Source organism: Loxodonta africana, chromosome 3 (assembly GCF_030014295.1).
Source record: "Loxodonta africana isolate mLoxAfr1 chromosome 3, mLoxAfr1.hap2, whole genome shotgun sequence".
Classification (NCBI taxonomy): domain Eukaryota; kingdom Metazoa; phylum Chordata; class Mammalia; order Proboscidea; family Elephantidae; genus Loxodonta; species Loxodonta africana.
The window spans coordinates 68,162,610-68,179,783 of record NC_087344.1 but is presented as its reverse complement, the minus strand read 5'-3'; the positions used below and the strand labels follow the sequence as shown (position 1 = coordinate 68,179,783).

Below are 17,174 nucleotides of genomic sequence, written 5' to 3'. Positions count from 1 at the left end.
CCCCCAAAACACGTGTTGTAAATTGGAGCCCTGGCGGCATAGTGTTTAAGAGCTCTGCTGCTAACCAAAAGGTCAGCAGTTCAGATCCACCACCCGCTCCTTGGAAACGCTATGGGGCAGTTCTGCTATGTCCTGTAGTCACTATGAGTCTAAATCCACTAGACTACAATGGGTTTAGTTTGTTTTTTTTTTAATACCTGTGGTTATAATACCATTTGGTAATGGGTTTTCTTTGTTATGTTATGTTATGAGACCGAATTAGTGCAAGATGTGTTTTCAATCAATCTCTTTTGAGATGTAAAAGAGACTAAACAAGCAAGCAAGCAATCAGAGATGGGGGAAGAGAGATGCCAAGTCACATGAAGATCACCCAGAAGCAGAAGCTCAAAAGAGGCAAGGACCTTCCTCCAGAGGTGACAGAGAGAGAAAGCCTTCTCCTAGAGCTGGCACCGAGAATTCGGACCTCTAGCCTCCTCAACTGTGAGAAAATAAATTTGTTAAAGCGATCCGCTTGTGGTATTTCTGTTATAGCAGCACTATATAACTAAGACAATACCCAAATATATGTAAGAATTTAATATATTATGAACAAACGGTAAAAAGATAACAATTGAATTGTTGGTCTTGGGATCATTGTCAGCCTTCTGGGAAAAAAATTAAGGTAGATTTACATTTTCCATCTTACACCAGGATAAGCTTCATATGGATTAAAGGTTTAATTGTGAAAAACAAAGCCATAAAAGTTCCAAAAATATATATATAGGTGAATTCTTTTATAAACTCAGGCCTTTCTAACCAAAATCCAGAAACCCTAAGAGAAAAAGATGGATACATTTCATTACATAAAAATAAAACAAAACTTCTGCATGGCAAAAAATACCACAAGCAAAGGCAAAAGACAAATGACAAAATGGCAAAAACTTCTATCAGAGAAAAAGGTTATCTCCACAACATATACCAAGCTTCTAACAAATTGGTAAGAAAAATAACCACCTAACAGAAAACAGGGCAAAGGACAGTTCACAGAAACAGAAATACAAATATTCTTTAATCATATGGAAGGATGCTCAAGCCTGTTCATAAAAATGCAAATTAAAACCATACCAATTGCATTTTTCCCTTCAAACTGTCAAAAATCCAAAATTTTGATAATATTGATAAAGCTGTGAGAAAACAGGTACTTACAGTCATTGCCGGGGGGACTCTAAATTGATATGACCCTAAGAAGGGCAATTTGGTGATATTTCTCAAAACTACAAATGCACAGAATCTCTGATTTCACTTCTGAGCATTTACCCTACAGGTATTCTTACACATGATTGAAATGACAAGTGTACAAGGTTATTCAATGCAGCACCATTTGTGACTGAAAAAGATTAGAAAAATGTCCATTAATAAGGAAGAGTTGAAAAAATTATACTACACCCATATAACAGAATATTAACAGCTGTAAACAAGGGTAAGAAAATATGTATTGATATGGAAAGGTGGCTACGATACATAATTAAGTAAAAAATAAAGCAAACTGGAGAAGAGTATACATAAAATGAGGCGGGAAAAAAGCAGAAACTCTGGAAGGCTTTGTGAGAAATTAGAACAGTGGTTGCCAGTGGGGGCCGGGAAGGATCTGAGAAACAAGAGACAAAGACAAGAGGGAGGCTTTTTATGGTATACTTTTTAAGTTTTTTGTTTTTTTTAATCATGTGAGTATATTCCGAAGTGTTAAAAGTTTGTCAAGCAAGCGGGTGAAATATTAATTATCAGTGTCACATTTAGCTGGATTTAGGCTGAAGCAATTTTAGACCTGAGATGTCTTGGGTGCTTCTAGAATATTCTGTGTCTTATTGAAATCAAGACTCATGTGCTACATGTGCAGGTAACAAATTGATAATTCCATTAGGAAAATTCAAAATGTCGTATTTTTACTGAGAGAGAGAGAACCATGCTACTTAGGTAAATAGCTATTCTGTCAAAATTGTCAGCCTGGTTACTGGAGGGAATATGGTGATGATGGTGGGAAGACGGTGATGATGGCGGGAATACAGTGATGATGGCAGGAATGGAAAGGGAGGGCCAGATGAAGCAGACTTGGATGGGAAACAAATCCACAGGCTTTGATGGCCGGTTGGCTGTGGGAGGGAAAGAGATATAAAAAGATCACTGTGACTTTTCAAGCCTAGGTGTTTAGCGGTGTCACAAACAGAAATTGGGAAGTCAAGAGGAACAGCTGGTTTAGAGGAAAAGCAAAGACTTCAGTGTTAAGTAGGCTGCATTTGAGGTGAGTGAGAAGTCAGGGAGAGATGACCAGAGAGAGGGCCACTAGAAAGGCTGATCTGGAGTTTAAGGAGAAACCAGACTTGAAGACTGAGATTTAGGAGACATCTGAAAACAGAGATCGGGCTGTTGGCAGGGATGAAGGGGCTCAGTGGAAACACAGGCTGAGATGAGAACCTGGAAGGCTGGACATGTTTGTGCAGCAGGATGGAGAGGAGAAGCCAGTGTTACAGACCGAGAATTACAGGAAGAGTCAGGAGAGCACTGTTACATGTTAGCCAAGGGTGGGGAGTTTCAAGAAAGATGCCGTGAATGGGTCAACAGGCTGAGAAATGAAAGGGCTGAGAGGTAATAATATTAGAAGCAATATGCATTGTCTCACTGAATCCTCACATTAGGTGTATTACGATTCCCATTTTACAGAAAAGGGCATTAACCCAGATGGTGACTCCAAAGCTGCACTGCTAACCACCGTGCTATATTCTATCACATGGACTAGGGGAGGGTGAAGGAGCGGGGTGGGGAGGGTAGGAGGAGATCAGGCTTTGATACTAGTTCTACCAATTAAATTAGCTATGTGTCCACTGGCAAGTAACTTAACCTTTCCAGGCTTAATTCTTTTCTCTAAAAATTGAGGGGACTGGTTCTAATGTAATATGAGTCTGTGATTAAGACAGAACAGAAGAGATACATACACAGTAGAAGCAATGAATTAACAATTTAGCAATAAGCAAACTGGGAGACCTGGCCAAGAACATTAGAGTGCTACGTATTTTATACATTCAATTTTCAAGTAATAAATCCATCTCTGATATATATGATCTACAACTGCAAAATTCTACTTTTTATTTATGTATTTAAGTTAGGTGTAATATCAAGAATTAAAATTTTTCATACCTGGAGCTATATGGATGCTGCTCCTACAACCCTGTTAAGCCAAGTGAATGAAGTAAAGAAGGGAAGGTTCCAAGTCAAACACAGCCTGTATATGGAGAAGGACCGTCCTGTAGAGAGAGAAGAGAGCTATTTCTAACATAATTTGTAATAAGAGACAGAAACATCTGCTAAGCTGGTTGTTAGCTGCCCTTGAGGAGGCCCTGACTCATGGCGACCCTGATTCACAGTGATCCCATGCACAATGAAACAAAATGCTGCCTGGTCCTGTGCCATCTCCATGATCAGTTGCAGACTGGACCACTGTGACCCATGGGTTTTCACTGGCTGGTTTTCAGAAGTAGATCACCAAGTCTTCATTCCTAGTTCATCTTAGTCTGGAAGCTCTGCTGAAACTTGCTCAGCATCAGAGCAACACGAAAGCCTACACTGACAAATGGCAGCAAGTCTGGTTTGGTTTTTGGATGCATATATGGATAGAGACAGATATAAACCAAAAAACAAGCCCACTGCCATCAAGTCAATTCCTACTCATAGCAAACCTACAGGACAGAGTAGAACTGCCTCATAGGGTTTCGAAGGACCAGTGGTGGATTTGAACTGCCGACCTTTTGGTTAGCAGCCGTAGTTAACCACTGTGCCACCAGGGCTCCTTATATATGTGTATATATATGTATATATATACACGTATATGTAAAGGTGTTTTATATACACACACACAGAAATACATATGTGTGACCATATTCTTTAAACCACAACCTTAATATTTCAGTCTGCCAAGAAAAGATTCCCAATATTAAAATATACTATGGCAAATTGAAAGCAAACATACTTTTTTAACTTTGACAATAAAATAAATTTAGTAGCGTCGACACTTCAAAGGCAGGCCAGATGAGAGACCAAGACAGCAACACAAATTCTATTGCCTTTTCCTGGAAGCGGCATTGATATGATTTGCAAGAAAACCAAACAGAATAGCTTTAAAGATTCAACTTGAAAAATTCAACATATCTAGTACAACTAGATGGTGCCCAGCTACCACCACCAACTGCTCTGACAGGGATCACAATAGAAGGTGCCAGACAGAGCTGGAGAAAAATTCTAACTCAAAAAGAAAGACCAGACTGCTGGCCTGACAGAGACTGGAGAAACCCTGAAAGTATGGCCCCCAGACACCCTTTCAGCTCAGTAATGAAGTCACTCCTGAGGTTCACTCTTAAGCCAAAGATTTGACAGGCCCATAAAACAAAATGAGATGAAAGGGAAACACCATCTCTGGGGCAAGGACTAGAAGGCAGGTGGGAACAAGAAACCTGGTAATAGGGAACCCAAGGTTGAGAAGGGAGAGCGTTGACATGTCGTGGGGTTGTTAACCAATGTCATAACACAATATGTGTACTGTTTAATGAGAAACTAGTTTGTTCTGTAAACCTTCATCTAAAGTACAATATAAATAAATAAATAAAAGCCAGGCCTCTAGAAAAAAAGAAAAATTCAACATATCCAAAACTGCAGTTAAGAGGGGGAAAAAAATCCTACCACATGGTTCAGAAAGCCCCTCTGCAATCACCCAGATTTTTTAAAATTATCTTGTTTGCCAGACTGCGACAGAGTGTACTACAATTTGTAACAGTAGCTGTAAGAATTCTTATTATAAAAAAAAGTTTCAGTTTCCATTGTATCGCAAATCTTTTCAATTACAAAAAAAGAAAATCTGTTCAATCATTTTTTTCATTGACCGCAAAACTTAGCAGCTATTAAGGCTGTATTTCCATAGGCAGTGGAAAAATGAATTTGATGTTTGTTAAACCTAATTCATTAAGCTAAGAATTCCCTCCAAATAATTATGACTAAATTAATGGAATCATTTTAAAAAATAATTTTTTTTCTGTTCATAAATGTATTACTTACAGAAAACTTAGAAAATACAGACAAGTATAAAGAAGAAAACAAACTTTTTAAAATTGTGATAAAGATATATATAACAAAACATTTGCTGTTTCAACTTTTTTATGCGTACAATTCAGTAATAATTACTTCTATCATGTTGTGCAAACCTCACCACTGTTTCTAAATTTTTCCATCACCCTTAACGGAAAATCCGTGTCCTAGAAGCAATGACTCCCTGAAATAACTTTTAGATGAGCATTCTAAAAACACCACCAGAGAAAAGTAGAACTGCTTTAAAATTAGTAAAACGAATGCATCAACTACCCATTCATGCAGCGGTCTGAATTCTGGCAACTAACCAATCACAGGAAACCCTAGTAGCGTAAAGGTTAAGAGCTACGGCTACTAACCAAAAGGTCTGCAGTTTGAATCCACAAGGCGCTCCTTGGAAACCATATGGGGCAGTTCTACCCTGTCCCATAGGGTCACCCTGAGTTGGATTCGACTCAAAAGCAACGTGTTTGGTTTTTTAGTTTTTTTTTTTTTTTTGTCTTTCCACAATGTCTTTATTAATTATTAATATTATAGGCACAAGGGTTTTTGGCTACCCCGGAAGCCAGAGATCTCATTTCACCAGGGGAAAAGACAGGGAAAGCAAGCCAGCTTATGGCAAATCAGGGCAGTGTTTCGGCATTGTTTTCTGGTTCAGGCCAACTCTTGACCACACAGTCGTCCATGGCTCGGATGTTAAATTGGCCTCGATCCTCGAGAATCTCTCGTGGATCTCTATCATGTCTCTTGGGCACAAGGACTTATTATCCCTTAGCTCTCAACCTATGGCCAAAGCAATGTGTATTGGGTCAGGAGTGAACTAAGAGTAAGCCCAGGCAAGCTGCCACAGCCCACTGCTTCCTAGCTCACTGAGTCTTGACCTGCAATGTATGACCAAGATGGCAGAGCAGCAAGAAACGTGTTTTTGACTAGGAGGGTTTTTTAGTTTTTTAACCACTCAAAACACCGCTGACCTAGAGGTTTCCGAAAAAATGTCTGAGCAGCAACCAATAAAGAAAACAGCCAAGGTGATCTGAGTCTTCCATAAAATGCAATGTGATTCCTTCCAATGATTGGCACAGGTTATAAAAAAACAACTTCCACAGTCAATATAGCTGGGAAGTCTGGGAGAAATAAAAAAGAAATGCAGGTAAAGGGGAGAACAAAAGGTTACAGAGGTGAGTGTGGGTTATCAACATTATTTAAGTGTTACATTTAAAGTTAAGGCGCCCTGTTGGCACAACAGTTCAAACCCACCCAGCAGCTCTGAGGGAAAATGACCTGGCAGCCTGGTGATCTGCTTCCACAAAGATTACAGCCAAGACAACCCTATGGGGCAGTTCTACTCTGTCATATGGGGTTGCTCTGATTTGGAATAGACTACACGGCACCCAACAACACTGAAAATGCAGTAGAGAATGGAATAGGCTATGGAAAGGATTTTAAGAAACAACAGCCATTCAAACAGTAGGACAGAATCCACAAATAAACTAGAATTTTGCAATTTGGGGAAGGGAACAAAATTAACAGCCTTTTTTTTTTTGTGTGTGTGTGTGATTTCCTTCTCGCTTTATTCTGCACCCAACAAAGAATGAAATGGTTCCCATAAATGAGGGGCAAGAGACTTTCCTCATGACCATGGTCTAGGACAAGGGGCAGGGCACAGGGGGCCTGGGTGGGAGTCCTTGTGACAGGACCAGTCAGGGGACTTGGATCAACAAGCACCAGAGAAGGCGTGGGAGAGGCAAGCAGAAGGCTCAGCGGGAGCCCACCCGGCTGCCCAGGCTGGTGGGCCCGATAGGCTAGGGCGGGGTCAGAAGCCACCTTGGATCCTTTCCATGTAGTTGCACAAAATTAATAGTTTTGAGAACAACTCCTTGCCACACTAAAAGCCCAGCCATCACCTAGCCCCACTGTGCTCGGAGGACACTCGGTGAAGAGCTTCAGAGCCATCACTATTTCGACAATGCCACTCTAAGAACATGCTGACTGCTACTGTCTGGCGTTCTGGGTCTAAAAAGTGGCTTTTTAAGTGCACTGATTTCTGAACAGTCCGTGCCCTGAACAGTTTCTACATACTGACAAAATGTCATTTTTAGAGAGAAACACCAAATTCCACCCTAGCAGATACGAGTTGGAACAGATACGTGTACCAACACTCAGTATCCATTCTAGTGTGCCTCTCCATTCTGTGGGGTCTAGAAGACTAAAAGCACATTTCCTGGGCTCCTGTATAGTGAAGTTGCCCTGTGTGAAATGGGGTCCATCAATTAGATGTTGTTAAGGTACAGTTAAGGGGCCCTGTGGTGCAATGGTTAAAGAGCTAGGCTGCTAACTGAAAGGTCGGCAGTTCAAACCTACCAGTAGCTACGAGGGAGAAACGACCTGGTAATCTGCTCCTGTTGTGACTACAGCCTAGAAAACTCTATGAGGCAGTTCTACTCTGTCCTACAGGGTCGCTAGGAGTTGGAATCGACTGGATGGCACACAAGAACAACAAGGAAGAGTTAGAAGGCAGAAAGGAGGTGGAAACCATGTTTCTGCTGTTTGGGCCGGGGAGGCTGGCGAGCAGCCACGGAAACACTGGGGCTTTCTGCAGCAGCATTCCAGTGTCTAGAACTTCATGGTTATCAAGAGCCAAGTGTGGTGAAGACAGCAATCACTAGTTGGTGGATGTAGAGGGACAGTTGTGGGATAGCACTTTCTTGACCCCTTAACTACAGTTAGCAGTGTTATCTGGAACTCAGCAGTGCCAGTTGTGGCCTCCAGATGATGCACTGCACTGGGCAAATCTGCTGCAAAAGACCTCTTTATAGCATCGTTAAAAAGCAAAGATGTCACTTTAAGGACTAACGTGCACCTGACCCAAGCCATGGTATTTTCCGTCACCTCACACGCATGCAAAAGCAGGACAATGAATAAAGAAGACCTAAGAAGAACTGGTGCCTTTGAATTATGGTGTTGGCGAGGAATATTGAATATACTATGGACTGCCAGAAGAACAAACAAATCTATCTTGGAAGAAGCACAGGCAGAATGCTCCTTAGAAGCAAGAACGGTGAAACTTCATCTCACATACTTTGGACATGCTATCAAGAGGGATCGGTCCCTAGAGAAGGACATCATGCTCGGTAAAGTAGAGGGTCAGGGAAAAAGAGGGAGACCCTCAACGAGATGGATTGACACACTGGCTGCAACAATCGCCTCAAGCATACCAACAATCATGAGGATGGCACAGAACCAGGCAGTGTTTTGTTCTCTTGTACACAGGGTTGCTATGAGTCAGAACCGAGTCAATGGCACCTAACGACAGCCTAGAGCTCCGTTCACAACCAAGTGAACAGAGATTGGAATTTAAGCAGACTGATCCCAAGGAAGGCACTCTTAATGCTGTACTCCTCTATACGTCATGTTGTTGTTGCCAGGTGCCCTTGAGTCTATTTCTACAGAGTAGAACTGTCCGAGAGGGTTTTCCAGGCTGTATGGTAATCTTTACGAGATTACCAGGTCTTTCTCCCTCGGAGCCTCTGGGTAGGTTCTAACACCAACCTTTCAGTCAGCAGCCAAGTGCTCCTTTTACCTGCCATGTTGTTGGGTGCCCACAAGTCAATTCCGACTTCTAGTGACCCCATGTGACAGAGTAGAGCTGTTCCATATCACCAGGTCTTTATTCTAAAGAGCTGCTGGGTGAGCTTGAACCGCTGAGCTTTCTGTTAGCTGCGGAGCACTAAACTGTTGCATCACCAGGTATCCTTGTACCTGCCATAAACCCAAAACCAAACCTGCTGCCGTAAAGTCAATTCCGACTCACAGCGACCCTAAAGCACCAAGCAGAACTGCCCCATAGGGTTTTCAGGGCTGTAAATCTTTACCAAGGCAGACTGCTGTATCTTTCTCCTGTAGAGCGACTGGTGGGCTCAAACCACTGACCTTTCGGTTAGCAGCCGAGTGCTTAACCACTGCACCACCAGAACTCCTTTCTACCTGCCATAATGTATGCAAAACACCTAGTACAATGCCTGACACAGGGCTAGGGGCTCAATAAATGTTAGGTATTACTGTTATGATAATCCAATTTGCATACCCCAAAGAAAACCAGCTACAGTGTGGAGAAATGGTGGGGGAGTGGGAGAGGCAGACGCCAGGGAGACAGATTTAAAGGTTTACTGCAATTGTCAAAGCAAGATGTGTCAAGGACTTGTACCAAAACAATGGCAGCAAAGACAGAGGAAGTAGCAGAAACCAGGAACTTTTTCAAGAAAATAGAAATCGTCCTATTAACTGGGGTCTGTTGACAGCATTCCATCTACAGGAGATTAACGTAACTAACATTCATAATAGTACCCTTGAGTCATCAAGGAAGGTTTACATTATTTCAGGATATGGGATTTATTAAATTAGGGAAAAAGGTAATATGTGTCAGATTTCCTTCTTTCAGCAGAATGACTTTACAAATTGAAACATCAAGTCAGACTAATCCACCTGGGATATCCAAAATTCAACTGGAAGCGTTTTAAGTATCTATAAGTGTTAAATATTTATAACAGTCCTAAGAATGTAAAAGAATTCAAAATTCCTATCAAGTTCAAAGATCTTTAAAAAGGAAGATGGAAAGACAATTACATATTTTAGAAACCATTAAGTTCAAAGATTTTTGGAATAGCAGGAAAAGACATGTATTTCTATGAGTAGAAGGGAGACTGAGGTAACGAGAGTAACTTGATTAAAGGTTGTGGGCTACAGGACCATCTCTTTTAACATGTAGTCATTCCTAGAATTTGGAGTCTCTGGGTAGTACAAATGGTTAAGTGCTCAACTAGCCAAAAGGATGGTGGCTCGAACCCACCCAGAGGTGCCTCAGAAGACAGGCCTGGCTAGCGAACTGCTTCCAAAAGGTCACTGCCTTGAAAACCCTATGGAGCAGTTCTACGCTGACATACACAGGGTCGCCATAAGTCAGAATTGACTCAACGGCAACTAACAACAACCACCACCTAGAATTTAATGTGTCCCATCAGTATCACGAAAAAGAATCTAGTTAGCCTCTCGGGTGAAAAATTCCTGGGTCATAAGGAACTTCAGTCAACTGGAATGCCAATTGTGTTCTTTAGTGGGTAACCAAACCAAAACCAAACCCACTGCCGTAGACTTGATTCCGACTCACAGTGACCCTATAGGACAGAGTAGAACTGCCCCATAGAGTTTCCAAGGAGTGCCTGGTGGATTTGAATTGCCGACCTCTTGGTTGGCAGCCGTAGCACTCAACCACTGCACCACCAGGGTTTCCTTAGTGGGTAAACGTCTTTTAAACCTGGAAAGATTTAGAATTAAGTGTAACAATGTTTAAGAGAATCAAAACCATAGTTGAGAAGGCCTCACTGGGAAGATAACATTTGAGTAAAGTCCTAAAGGAAGTGAGAGTGTCACATGGATATCTGGGGAAAGAGTGTTCCAGGCAGATGGAAGAGCAAGTGCTAAGGTGGTGAGGCGAGGCCGGCTAGGAGGCTTGGAGGAACATCAAGGAGTCATAGGAAGAGGAATGGAAGACACAGTCAGAAAGTTAAGCCAGATTCTAGGAGGACATAGGTAGGTGGAATGAATTTCTATAGGGCCTTGCAGACAGCTGGAGTTGGAGAAACTCTGGCTTTTAATCTGCATGAGATGGTGAGCCACTGATGGACTTTGACAGAGAAGTGACAAAAACTTCCCTCAAGGACATGAAAAAGCTTACATCAAACCCTTCAAACATTACAAACGTATATCACTGAAGGGGTTAATCTCATTAGACGGAAATTCTACTTTATCTAGAAAATCAGATTTAAATGATATAGGAGGAATCAAGTATTACCCTATGTTACAATGATTCTGCTTAGCCCAAATCATTAATCACCAGCAACGCCGTTGATTTCAGGGCTATGAGGTAAGGTCTGGCCTGGTGGCCTTTTTCGTGGGATCAGAAATTTAAATGGCCAGACCCCTGGAAGGAGCCGCCCCCTCACGTGGCCTCCAGCTGATGTGTTAACGCTGACTTCCACACACGCCCATTGGGTGAAGGGTCCCAGGCCACCGACTCTCACTTCTCATTTACCACTTGTGTGGCCAGCAAAGTTCCCAGGACTAATGGGGTCTGGTCCCTGGTTATGAGTGAAGGGCTCTTGCTCAGGGCGGGGGGATAAAAAAGGACGTGGAGACTTAGGGCTTGAATCCTCTGCTGAGGAGTTTGGGCTCTATTCTGATAAAGATCTGTTAAGGCTTTTTGAGCCAGGGAGCTATGTGACTAGCTTGCTCCTCTGGAATATTCTTCTGGAGGTGCTGCCATTAGGAGGGGGTGTGGAGGAGGACCAGGAGACTAGGCACATTGGAAGGTCCCCCTCTTTCTCGTTCACCCCTGGCCTAGAGGGTCAAACAGTGTTTCCTCATCTGAAAATGAAATAGCCATCACTTTGACTGGGTGGTTCTTTTATGTGAAATACCTACAAATGAAAGCACTCCATTTACTAAATAAAAGTTCTGCAAATATAAAGGTTTATTAAAAATAAAGGTATTACTGAGGAAGTTAGTTAAAAGCCCGGTAAGTGCGATTCCAACACTTCCACACAGGTCTTGGAAAGACGGCGAGTCTGGCTATTCGTACAATCAACCGTCAGTAAACGCACTGGTGGGATAAAGGGGCCAAACGGCTCATTTACGGAACGGGCAGTCGGCACAGGCAGATGTGGACGCCTGGCTCCGTCATAAAACGAATCTTGTTGCTCACCATTTGTTAGGTGTAGTACGCCTGCCTTCGGTTCTATGCCCAGATCTATCGCATCAGGATACAAAACCAAACGCTGGAGAACGTGTTGAGAAACTCGAGCTACCGCACGGGGAGCCACCCTCCCAATAAAGCGCCCGGGACCGCGCGGGGAGAAGCCCCGGGTCCCTGCCCCGCCTGCCGCACCGCCCCATTGGGCGGGCCGCCCGTCATTCAGCCGCGCAGCCCGTGCCCGGCCGGCCGCCGACCCTCCCGGAGTCCGCGACGCCCGACGGCTCCAGACACGCCCGGCACCGGCCCGGCGCCGGCTTCCCGCCGCAGCCGCCAGGAGGCTCTGCGCGCCTTCCCGCCTTTCCCCGCGCCGCGGCCGGGCTGGGCGGCGAGGCGGGCGCCGCGCTCATCGGGGACCGCCAAGCGCGGGCGGGCGGCGACGGCGCGGCCATTGTCCCGCAGTCCCTCCCGGGCGCGCAGGAGGGGCCGGTCCCGCGGGCGGGGAGACGCGGGCGGGGCGGGCGCGGGAGCCGGTGCGCCCCGGCGCCGCCCGCCTGTCCCGCGGGCCGCCCAGCCGCCGCCCCGAGGCCGTGCCCGCCGCCCCAGCTCTCCGCGCCTCCTTTGTGGCCACCTCCAGCCCCTCGGAGCCGCGGCGCCGCCGCCGCCGCTGCGCCCGGGGCTGCAAATGGCGCCCGCTGGCCTCTGCGCCGCCCGCCGCCGGCCCGGGAACGTCTGGGGGCGGCGCGCCCCGGGCCCGCATCCCGGCGCCGCTGCCGCCCGGGCAGTCGGAGCCCGCGGAGCCGGAGGCGCCTCAGCCAGCAGAGAGGCTCGCGGGCCCGTCCCGGGCAGCCCCGACGCCCCGCCCGCCCTCCGCCCGTGCCGCGCGCAGCCACTTACCCTTACGGGTCGTGCGCGCGGGTTGGGAGAAGATTCCAGGTTCTCGGCGGGGGAAATAACCCCTTTACGAAGCCGTTCCTTTGCGCCCTAAAACAAGTAGCCCCAACGTGAGAGAAACAAAAGGTATTTGCTGACGTGGGCGTTGGACAGAAACGCCCGAGGGCTGGGGACACAATTAAAGGGGCAACGCACAGATTTCAGGCACCAACCAGCAGCTTCGCCCACTCCCCCTGCCCTTGCCTACACCCCGATGCACCCTCCAGAAGCACTGGGTGCCCAGATTCTATAGCAGTTGACTGCGGAATCATTATTTAGTCAGGAGCTTAAATTTTAAATTGTACTTTACGTTGAGAAAGGCGCCTCCGGAGGGCAGAAAGGCTGGATTTCTAGGATCTGGGGAATTTGGTTTAGGGAAGAGGGAGGGACTTAGGCGTGCCCACAATTACTGTATAAGTACATGTGACATTATTGTACTTAAGTTTAGCAACGTCAAATGTAAGAGATTTCCACAGAATTTTTCTCTTTATTGAAGCAATTATTTTAGTCAGGGGTAACCTTTTCTAAACCTCTATAGGTGACAAGCATTTTATTTGAAGAGGAAAAATCCAGAGAAGCTGAAATAAGAACATAATTCTTAGTTCAGAGGAAGTATAAAATCAGTACAGATAGCATGTTTTGTGTTTTAAAATATAAAAATTCATTGTACAACAAGCTTTCTGACATTTATGTTTCTAATATTTAGTACAAACATCAGTATATACATTTGCTAAAATAGTAAATCACTGAATTTTCACTGTTACTAGAGAAGCGTTAATTCTGCATACTAGTTTTCTAGTTCCTTGTCCTGGGGCCAGGTACTGAAAAGTACAGTATCATATAGTAAAACTGAAAAAAAGACTCAAATTTTCAAAACTCATATTTAGCTTTTGAGTGGATTCCTCTCCTATGCCATAATGAGTCATATTGAATGAAGTTTATTACTTTGCTTTCAACAATAATTTGCTCTGATTTTGAGGATCATACCTTCTGTGGGAAGGATAAAAAATATTCAAGTATCTCTTAATAATCACTTCTGTATTACTCCAGAGGTGTGTTGCCATTTAGTTGTGTCTCCTCATCTTCTGAACAGGTAGAATCTGTTTATCAAACATGAAAACATATTTGAAAACCATCAGGTATCAGGAGTGTTGAGTGTACTCTGCTAGCACCCTCGTTGAGAATTCTTCCAGAGAGGCCTAGACATTGTTACAGCAGGAAGTTTTCATTTTAGCCTAAGTTAATTAAAACATGCAAAATAGTTCTACAGACATGGTTGCAAGAAAGGAGAAATAGGAGTTTATGATTTAATTAATAAGGGAGAAGTGAGCGTGAGTAGCTGTGCAGCCAGTCCTCCTAAAAAACTGAAACTGGAAGGTCCAACGAGGTCCAACACAGATTTTTTTCTTCACCTTCACCCTCTCAGCTTCAAGAGTTGGTGCTTCTCTCTGCTGGTGCTGCACCATTAACCAATTCAGGAGCGCTTATTCTCTTAAACTCTACTCCCCCCACCCCCCACTCTTCAGTCCCAAGTCTCGAGGGAAATCATTCATTCCAATTTTAAGAGGTATAATTCAGCACCTAGGAGTATCTGGGTGGCACAGACAAACACTCAGGTGCTAACAGAAAGATTGGCAATTCAAATCTACCTACAGGTGCCTTGGAAAAAAGACCTGGTGATCTAATTCTGAAAGCACCTGGCCCTCGAGAACCCTAGGGAGTGTAGTTCTGCTCTGAAACACATGGGGCTGCCATGGGTCAGAATTCACTTGAAAGCAACTGGTTTTGCTATTTAACACCTACTTTTTTATGTTTTGTTTTTTTTTTTATGGGTAAGGTGGAAACCCTGGTGGCATAGTGGTTAAGTGCTATGGCTGCTAACCAAAGGGTTGGCAGTTCAAATCTGCCAGGCGCTCCTTGGAAACTCTATGGGACAGTTCTACTCTGTCCCGTAGGGTTGTTATGAGTCGGAGTTGACTCGACAGCACTGGGTTTGGTTTTTTTGGTTTGGTATGGATTTTTTTTTTTTAATGGATAAGGTGGGGGGAGCCCTGGTGGTATAGTGGTTAAGTGCTATGGCTGCTAACCAAAAGGTCAGCAGTTGGAATCTACCAGGCGCTCCTTGGAAACTCTCTAGGGCAGTTCTACTCTGTCCTAATTGACTCGACATCAATGGGTTTGGTTTTTTATGGATAAGGTTGGAAACCCTGGTGGCATTGTGGCCAAGTGGTGCGGCTGCTAACCAAAAGTTCAGCAGTTTGAATCCACCAGATGCTCCTTGGAAACTCTATGAGGCAGTTCTATTCTGTCCTGTAGGGTCACGATGAGTCAGAACCTACTCGATGGCAACGGGTTTGGTATTTTGATTTTATGGATAAGGTTCTGTGATTTATTCTTGGAATGCAGTGTTTAACAAAAAATAGACCTGGTCTCTCTGCCTTCATGGGACTTGGCAGTCTAGTGGGGGAGACAGACAGTAATCAAATAAATATAATTCAAAAAATTTAATAAATCATGAAGGTGAGGTCTGTAGTGCTGTCAGCATATAGATGATGTCGTTATCTGTCTTACGGGGGAAGGAGGCTTAGGGAGGGCTTCTTTGAGGAAATGATCTTGACTGAAAATCTGAAGTAGCAATTAGTAGGCGAAGGTGAGAGTGGTAGGAAGTATTCCAAATAAAAGGATCAAAATGTACAGAGGTTCTCGTGAGGAGGGAGCATAGTATGAAAGACTGAAGAGGCTGCAGTGCATGCAGAATGAGGGACAGTGAGGAGAGATGAGGCAGGAGAGGTAAGCAAGGGCCAGACCAGCCAGGACCTTGTAGGCCATGTTAAGTTTGGAAGCCGTTGATGTATTTTATGCTCTGTGGGCTGTGTAACATGATGAGATAAGCATTTTGAAAAGATGACCCTGGCCTTATTGTTAGAGAATATATTAGAAGGGAAGTGTTAAGTGTTCCTCCAGAATCCTAAAATCTATGCCTGTGGTTATAATCCCATTTGGAAATGGTTATCTTTATGTTATGAGACGGGATTAGTGTAGGGTGTGTCATAAATCAATGTCTTTTGAGATATAAAAGAGATTAAACAAGCAAGTGAAAGAAGCAGAGATGGGGGAAGAGAGATGCCAACTCACATGAAGATCATCCAGGAAGTGACAAGGACCTTCCTCCAGAGCTGGCATCCTGAATTCGGACTTCTAGCCTCCTAAACTGTGAGAAAATACATTTCTGTTTGTTAAAGCCATCCACTTGTGGTATTTCTGTTATAGCAGCACTGGATAACTAATGGAGAGTGAATTGCAGTAGTCCAGCTGAAAGATGATGGAGCCTTGAAGTAAAGTGAAGGCAGAGGAGATGGATAGAAGTGGAGAGACCAAGAGAGATAAATATTAGAGGTAGTAATAGGTTGGTTACGGGGAGTGAGGGAGAAGGAAGTGTCAAAGACAACTCCAAGCCCATTAGCTTGTGAAACTGGATGGATTGTGGTCTTACTCATGGAGAGAAAAGATTAGAAGAGGACCAGATTTTTGGGGGGAAGGGGGCTAAGAGGGCCACAAAAATTATAAATTCAGCCTGGATATGTTGAGATTGAGGTATCTTTGAGCTGTCCAATTAGAGATGCAGATTGAACATCTTGGCATCTTCATTATTTTTGTATATATACCATTGGAACCTCGTTTATACGTCCGGGGATTCCTTACCTTATGAGTAATTGGTGCGAGGTAGAATTTGCTTTCTGCAATAGCATCTAGAAATACCAGAGACTTGCTTTCTCAGAATCCCTTGCAGCTAGGAAATTACTAATGGTCTGTGCTTTGATAATCAGATGCACTCACCAAGGATTTTGCAGATGGAGTTACGACACCGAGAAGCAGAAACCCCAAAGAATCCTCTGGCAGTGGTGACAGTTCCAGCAAAGTAGTATCTCCAGGCGCCGTAGTGGCCGTGCTGCTAGTGATAGCGTTCACTTCCCAGTGCCAGCACTATCAGTGACACAAGCTGTCATGCCTGAGAGCAGTTCGGGTGTCCTCACCAGGCCAGTTTTGTGGTGTGACTTTAGCTGTTGTTTCTGACTGCCTAGCATAGGCTATATCTGCAATCCTGTGAACATTCATTCTACTTAAATCAGCCAGGGCTAGTCTTCGTGCGACCAAAAACCCTGAGTAGTTCAAAGGGTCAAGAAAGCAGCTGGATATAGGGACTGGACCTTAATAGATAAAATTGCTTGCAGTAAAACTTTGACATCACTGTCATGTAAATAAGAATTAAAACTATGAATGTGGATAGAGAGACTATAAAGTGAGAAGTGAAGAAAGCTGAGCACACCATTGTTTAGTGGATGGTTGTTCTTAGCTGCCATTGAGTGGGCACTGACTCATGGTGACT

At 44.1% G+C, this 17,174-nt stretch overlaps 1 protein-coding gene across 1 annotated transcript in view; it reads right to left on the bottom strand.

The window, feature by feature from the left end:
• Positions 1–13,091, bottom strand: part of ZBTB8A (zinc finger and BTB domain containing 8A) — a 65,532-nt gene extending 52,441 nt beyond the window's left edge. Inside the window, exons 1-2 of the mRNA XM_010595171.3 lie at positions 12,752–13,091; positions 3,172–3,278 (exon numbers count right to left, since the gene is read on the bottom strand). The gene's annotated coding sequence lies outside the window, so the exon portion shown is untranslated. The remainder of the gene's footprint in view (positions 1–3,171; positions 3,279–12,751) is intronic.
• Between the last annotated feature and the right edge of the window lie 4,083 nt (positions 13,092–17,174).